At 34.1% G+C, this 8,379-nt stretch overlaps 1 protein-coding gene across 1 annotated transcript in view; it reads left to right on the plus strand.

Moving 5' to 3' along the window:
* The window catches only part of UGGT1 (UDP-glucose glycoprotein glucosyltransferase 1), a 128,473-nt gene that overhangs the window by 20,144 nt on the left and 99,950 nt on the right, over positions 1-8,379 (plus strand).

Consider the following 8,379-nt stretch of genomic DNA (forward strand, 5'->3'; position numbering starts at 1 on the left):
TCTCTACGTGTCATAGTGATTCTATGATATTTCAGTGGAAAATCTCATTATATAGGAACTTCTTTTGCTGCAGATCACAACCTATCCATGCTTTTTCATCCTATGTGATTCTTATAATCATAAGCATATAGTTATAATCATATAAGCATCCCATAAATAAATGATAGAGAGTTTTGGCCCATCATATGATAGGCTTTCTTCCAAGTCTTTTAGTATTTGATGGTAGATAGTTCCTCAGTTTTTGTGAGTCAAAGTTCTCATATTTTGGCCTCTAATAGTTAAACTAATATTTATAGAATCTAACAATTGTGATTTCTTTTTAGCAAACCTATCCCTCCTCTACCCCCCAACATCTTCCACCTCCTTTCTCACCATTTTGCTGATGTCACTGAATAAGGTGAAGGAAGGGTTGTATCAGACAAATAACTTTTATTTTTATTTTTGTTTCATGAATTCAAAATTAAAAAATTAAATCACTTGCTAACTAGCTTGCTGCTGACTGGTCTTACCAAATTTAGTCAAGCATAGTCTTTTTCAGACACTGTTCTTAATGCCCCTCCAGTTGGGTAGAATCTGCCATTGATTATATTTCACTGGCCATAACCTTCAAGAAGCCAAGGCCAACTCCATGCCTCGATGGTACAGAAGGAGAAGACGTGGGTAGAATATATAATAGTGATGGGAGAAGTAATGGATAAAATTTTTGGAGGGGTTTGAGCCCTTCATATACAGAAGGTGTATTGGATGTAGTGTTCTTAAAAACAGTTTCCACATAGTGCTCTATGAGACCCTGGTGTTCCATGGCATGTGAGTAGGAGTTTTTTGTGAGCAAATTTTGATGCTGATATTTTTCCCTGTATAAAATAGTTATTGTGTATGTGTTAATCCTTATTATAATTTTTCATCATGAAGAAGCTTGACTTCCTTTAATTTGCTTTATAATTTTCCCAGCATCCTTTATCCTTGGTATATTATAGCCCTCAAGTTCCCCAGACCAACATTTTTGTCTGCTGTCAATAGAGTTATATAGGCAGAGAGTGTTCTTTGAACAAATTAGTTTGGAAAGTACTTTTAAGAGAGTGTTTATATAAGTGACTTACTTAAGATCCCTGAATATACTTAGCATAACTGGATTAACTTCTTTTCTTGATTCCTTATGTTATAATTTTAAGAACTTTGTCTAGTTTAATTCCAGATGAGTAGAATTTGCTAACATCTTGTTAATAATTCTTTGTCACTATTCAATTATCCAGTGTTTCTTGATTTTTTTTTTTTGCTTTTTAGAGGGCAATTGGGGTTAAGTAACTTGCCCGAGGTTACATGGCTAGTTTTTTTGTGTGGGTATTAAGTGTCTGAGGCCAGAACTGAACTCGGGTCCTCCCGACTCCAGGGCCTGCACTGTTTCTTGATAATTTACTTAAAACTTATGCCGAACTTATATTTCATTACTGATATTTTTACTCAGTTTAGCCTCCAGATACTAAGTAGTGTCTTAGCCATTTTTTCCTAGAAACTTGGGAAAAAAGAACTTATTTACAAAATATTGTGTTTCTAAGACTATATTGCTTCTGAAGTGAAACCAGAAGCCTTTCTGATTTTTTGAAATGCCTTAACGTAAATTTAAAAAGAATATAAGCTGCTAGATAACCCCAAACTACTTGGCACCCACTGTTCATAGACTGTACCTATCCTGGCCAGAAATTTTTTCTTATTTTCATATTGTCATCTGTTGCTATTTTGGACTTGTGTTGTGATTGTCATTCTTGGTACCTTTATATATTAGCCATTTCCAGTTTCTAGAAACCTGTATCTTCTCCTTTATTTCTTTCTCCATCACTACTATTCTTTATGTTTTTTTTCTTCTGTTCTCCCCACAATAATAATTCTTTATAATTATCTTCACTCTTTGACCTCCCCTATTTCAAACTACCACTTTACCCACTTTTAAACTGAGGTAGTGGTCAGGGTGGTTGAATTTGAATGTTCAGTAGATGAACTCTGGTTTATTCAAAGTTATCCCATCTCTAGAGAATGGTCCTAGGGTTTCATTTTTGAAACTAAAAAAAACCAAAAAACAACTCAGGTTGCTGTCTTAGTCTCTCCAAGAGCTCTGGGTGTATTTTGAGAGACTTTTGTCTTTACTACAGAAGAAATGTGGTGTAAATAAGTTCTTTTTAACATACTTGTAAGGAAAGACAGCTTTCAGGCTAATTAGTTTTCTCCTAACTGACATTTCAAATCCTAAGAAAATGTGATCTGGTAAGGTAGCACCTTGTCCCTCTTTTTAATTTGACTTTTAAAATAATTGCATATAAAGGATGCCAATTTTCCTTTTTTTAAATTTTTTGGCAGAATAAGTATGATGGAGTCCTACCTTGGGCTAGGTTGTATTGAAATTTCTCAGCTACAACTTAAGGCTTAATTTAAAACCCCTTTTTCGGGGGCGGGTAGGTGGCACAGTGAATAGAGCACCAGCCCTGGAGTCAGGAGGACTGGAGTTCAAATCCAGCCTCAGACACTTAACCCTAACTGTGTGACCTTGGGCAAGTCAGTCACTTAACCCCAATTGCCCTGCCTTCCCCCTGCAAACCCCCCCAAACCCTTTTTCTGTGACTAACCTTGTAGAAAAGTTCTTGTAAGTTTTATGTCCATATGTGTGTATGAGTTAATTATTACAGTATATTATTAAGTGTATATTTAGGTTCCAGGGAACTTAATTCATTATACTAGGAACAATGTTAAAAGCAGGTAGTAAAAGTAATACTTTAGGTGTATGTTTTAGTATCTTTTAACGAGGGGCTGGAGATAGCCATGTTACTTTAATTAAATGACTATAAGAGTTAGAGATCCCTTTTAAAAGATTTATTATAAATATTAAATATCAATACAACCAATTAAACTTGCTTTGCCATCACTTAAATTTTTTTTAAAGCAATCAGGGTTAAGTAACTTGCTCAAGGTTACACGGCCAGTTATTTTTGGGTGTGGTGCTGAGTATCGGAGCCCAGAATTGATCCCCAGGTCATCCTGACACTGGAGCCGGTGCATTTACTCGCTGAGCCACCTGTCCACCCTTAACCAATTGGGGTTAAGTAACTTGCTCAAGGTTACACGGCCAGGTGTTTCTGGGTGGGTGCTAAGTGTCTGAGCCTGGGATTCGATTTCCAGGTCATCCTGACACTGGAGCCGGTGCTCTTACTCGCTGTGCTACCTGGCCGCCCCACCATCACTTAAATTTAAATGTATGAATTTCACATCTAAGTCTCCCAAGAGTTTCTTTGTTTGCCTCTTTCCTGGTTGTTTTTCCTTATAATGATTGTATGTATCCCATTCTTTTGTTTCTGCTTTTTTTTCTTTGTATTATCATAAAGGTCCTTCTAGATTTCTTTATATTCCTTATAGTACTCCATTTTATCAGTATATAAGAATTTATTTAACTACTTTATTGTTAGACATTTAGTGTGCTTCTAGTTTTATTGATAGCTTTTGTTTATACTTTACCTTCATTTCCTAATGTATACACCTCCTCCCCTTACATGAGCAAATAAAATTTTGGAAAAAAGTAGTTTAGCCAAACTAATCAACACACCAAAAAATACTTCTGTTTCTTTTGGTTGTTGTAATTATGAATTATACTGCCTTAAAAGTATTTAAAGAAGTAGCTCTTTTTTTTTCTTTTGGATAAAACATTCTCATGGTATATTCCCAATGATGTCAAAGGATGCATTAAAAGGATTTTTTTGGTAATTTTTTAGGATACATTGTCAGGTTACATTCTCAAAAGATTCTGATAATTTATAATTCTACCACTAATAAATGAGTATTTCAATTTATCCACAACCCCATCAACTTGGAGTTTTGTTGTTCTCAATTTTTTTTTTTTGCCAGTTTTGAAGGTATCTCAGAGTTCTAATTTTCATCTCTGAGGTTGAGCACTTTTCCAAGTATTAATAATTTGTATTCATATTCCTTAACTACTTAATAGGGACTGGGAACTGCCTCTGTAAATTTTTTAATAGTTTCTCCTTTATTTTAGATATTTAATTTTTATTTCCTATTTTTAAATTTTTATTATTATTGTAGAAAAATTTATTATATTCAGCCATCTTATTCTTACTTGTGTTCCTCTATTTAAGGGGAGGAAGGGGGAAGAAGTCATATGATTATATAGTTGAGATAAGCACATTGCTCCTTTTTAAAAAAAAAATTCAATTTTAAAATCCTTTTCTTACACTTGTTTCTCATTTAGCTGGAATTCACTGATGTATATACTGTGAGATGTAGAAGTTTCCTTCCAAATTACTGTTTAGTCTTTCTAAGTACACCAGTTTCTGTTTCCTTTATAAAGAAAAATATATACTAATCTCCTATATGTATTTGGCTGCCTGAAATCTCTGTTCTACATAATTAATCTGTTTCTGTTTTTTGACTGATAATGTTGATGGTAATACTTTGTAATACATTTTAAAGTCTTGGAAGGGTTCCTTATAATCATATATTAGTCTCTCCTCCCTAAACAACTCTATACTGTACTTTTGGAAAATTCTAGTCCAGGGTACCTAGAAGCTAATTTTTTTAGCCCTGCATGATATTTAATACTCATAAGACCTTAGAATCCATAAGCCATATTGTTTGGTGAGGTAAATGAAAAATGAAAGTATCAGAAAAATAAAATATCCAAAAATATCTATAATTGTAGGAAAGACAGACATTTATTCTTTATACTGATAGCATCCTGCCAACTTTCAGGACATATTTTTTGTTATCATGCCCTCTTTATGAACTGGTACTTTATACTCTCTTTGCTTGTATATAGAGTCAGTACTTATTAAGTTGGTTTGTGTAGTCAGTGTGTTTCTTTACAGATCCTTGCTATGTCTGAGTTCCTTTTTTTATATTATAAACACTTGGATGATAGAAATTGTGTTAAACTTGTTTGGTACAGTGTTTAAAATGGTATTATATTCAAGGAGGCTTTTCTTAGTAAATGGATTTTTATGATGGTGACTATCAGAAACGTTTTTATGGGGAAACTTTGAATTACCAAAGAGAAAATGTTCTTTATTTTTCTTGTATATTTGAATATAGTGATGGAGTAGGATAAGAGTTGTACTCCCCAATTTTAACGTGTAGTGGGAAAGTATTGTTTTTGCTAGGTAAAATGAGATTAAGACTTGAAGCTTGCTACAGAATTGCTTTAAGAAAGTAACAGATCACTGTCATGTAAATAATATTCTTCCTTGGTAGAAGAGAAAAGTCAATTACCTTTAAACTAGTTAATCCATGACAAGATCCAGTCTTAAAAAGCGAATATTGTTTCAAATAAAATTTGATTAAAACCCAAGTTTTGCATTCTCTTTTAGTGATTTTTAGATTGCTTCATTAATATGAAGATCTTGAGAGCTATTTTAGGTGAGTTTAAAGTTGAAACAAACATAAAAATATATTGAATTCTACAAATAAATTACCTTTATTAGATCACTATCAAGTCAAGATGTATGCTTGAAAATTTGTATTGAAACTTCAATACTTAGATAATATGTGGTATCATTCATATAAATTATTCTCTCCACCTGTTCAGATTGTAACCCATGCCTACCCGTTCTGTGCAGCTCTTGCATGCATCCTTCACTGGGGTGCCTAGTCTGCTAATGTCCATCTTCTAGGAAGCCTAAAACAAGAGAATATTTGTAAAGTGCTTAGCATTGTTCCTGCTATATATAGTAGGTAGTATATCAATGTTAGCTATTATTATCTCTTGATAGTTTGTATGTTATAGGGGAGCACATGGGCTAATCATCAGTTATCCTTTATTCTGCCCCTGAGTGACCAGCTCTTCTTCTTTTCCATGAATACATTTATCTAACATCCTTTATGTTGCTTTTCCTTTATGTCTTAATTTATAATGTATTACACCCCATTGTATAACCCTTCTTTGCTCTTTGGGTGACCCTTAACTTTAATTCTGTAGGGCCTATGGAATTCCATGACTCAAAGCAATGCAGCATAACCAGAAGAATAGTGTTGTTAAAGAAAAGAAAAAGAACCCTCAGTTGAATGTGAGCTCCTTGAGAGTAGGTACAATTTTTCTTTTGTCTTTGTATACATGGTACCAAGGACAGTGCCTTTCATAGAAGAGACCCTTAACAAATGTTTTTTGAATTAATATGGGTGTAAAGGAATGAGCTTTTGTTTCAAGAAGAACTTTGGCATCATTTTCCTGAAGTCCAGTCCAATGTCTTCTGCTTGTTCAACTCTGGGTCCAGTTCATTGTCCATTTTCAATATTTGTTCTAGATCAATCAACATATATTTGTTAAACATGTACTTTAATCGAGACACTGTGGTAGAGGCCAGGCACATAAAAACAAAAATGAAACATCCTCTGCCTTCAAGAAGCCTAAAATTCTTTTTCCCCTTTTCTCATTACTCTCTTCTTTTTTCTCCCTTTCTCTGCTTCCCCTCTTCCATCTCTTTCTCTTCATTCCTCTCTCCCTCTCCTTCTCTTCTCTTTGTCTTGTGGACCATCAGAGTCTGGAGGAAAAGCATTCTTCCTTTTGAGGCAGCTAGGTGGCACAGTAGATAAAACACTGGGCCTGTAGTCAGTCCTGAATCCAAGTATGGCTTCAGATGCTTATTAGCTCTGCAACTCTGGGCAGGTCACTTAATTTCTGCCTGAGAAGTTTGCTTATCTGTAAAATGGGGAATAGTATCTACCTCTGATGATGGTTGAAATAATGAAATAATATTTATAAAAATAAGATAATATTTGTAAAGTGCTTAACAGAATACCTGGAACTTAATGTAGTAGGTATTCAATGAATGCTTATTTCCCTCCTTTATCCGCTTGGTTTTTTCTCTTTGGAAAATTAAACCAAATTCTTTTGAATGATAATGTATCTCATTTAGGATACTTGGGCAGTTTTCTGGGCCTTGATACAATTAGCCTAATGTCACCCACAAACCATGAGCATCTAGTGGGCCTTACCATCATTGGGTTATCCCTCTCACATTTGGTCACTTTGCTAGAATCCTCTGTTATGTTGGCAGAGACCTTTGGCAAGCTTACATATCCAATTATTTAAATTTAATAGTCAGAACGTTACCAGACAAAATTATTTCTGTTACTGTATCTTTCTAGGAATCTTGTAACGGTCTGATATTTGCATGGGAGATACTTTGTTGGAAGAGAATCTTGAAGGAAGGCATTTGTCTCCCTAATCAAGTTCTGTTTTGTATTCCAAAACCCAGTAAACACAACAGGATCTTGTAATCTCTACACTTTTCATTCACTTGTTTGTAAAATATAATTTGAGAGACTGCCTGGGACCTTTGCAAACCTTTGTGCTCCAATCCATGTATATTATTTTCAAAGAATTTTTTTATGGCTGGGAAAGTAGGCATATAGTTTGGTAGTTAGTTATTGATTTTCTTTTGGTCTCTTCCTGTTTTTGGTTTTATGGCCCTAGTTTGTTTCCATCTTTAATTTCCTCCCCTTTATCAGATTCTTGGGGAATTGATCCCTCAATGCCTTCAAAATTTTATCTTGTCCCTGTATGATTTGATCTGATTTAGTTCTATTTATCCTTGTTTGCTTTGTTACTTTTTCCACTTTATCATATAGTACATCCAGAACTGTGATATTAGAGTCTACATGTGGTGGCATTACTGTCTTTGATATTTTAAGAATTTTATTATAAAAATATTTACCATTGTTCATTTTTTGCATGTAATTTCTCATCCAGTTTTTACCCTCAGGTTGACTGATTTATTTTGGATTTCTCATTAATCTTTTGTAAACTTGTTTTTTTGTTTTCAATGCCTGGCACATAGTAAATGCTTATTACATTTCCCTCTACTGCTTGTTTTTTGAGGTAATACTGCTTATAATCTTATCTCCTCCCATAAGAATTTTCAAGCAAGTTTACGTTCTGTGCTGTTGTTGCCCATGGCCCTCATATTTCTAGTCTTGGTAAGGAGAAATGTGTTTGCTGGTTGAGTAGTTTTTAGGCACTCTTGGTCTCCTTATGGTGATTGATTTATATGAGCAAACCCAACACTTCTTTTTTTAAAAGATATTATTTTTAAATTTTAATGTTTCAAAATTTGTTTATTTTTTTAGTTTACAACATCCAGTTCTGCATGCTTTTGAATTCCAAATTTTCTCCCCCTTCTTCCTGTCCCTCCTCCCCAAGACGGCATGCAGTCTGATATAGACTCTACATATATATTCATATTAAACGTATTTTCACATTAGTCATTTTGCAATACATTTTAACCAATGGAATGAACCATGAGAAAGAAGAAACAAAACAGGACAAAACAAAAGAGAAAGAGAGAGAGAGAGAGAGAGAGAGAGAGAGAGAGAGAGAGAGAGAGA

Source organism: Petaurus breviceps, unplaced genomic scaffold (genome assembly GCF_028583685.1).
Source record: "Petaurus breviceps papuanus isolate PSGF00001 unplaced genomic scaffold, PetGlider_PUasm1.0 90556, whole genome shotgun sequence".
Lineage (NCBI taxonomy): Eukaryota > Metazoa > Chordata > Mammalia > Diprotodontia > Petauridae > Petaurus > Petaurus breviceps.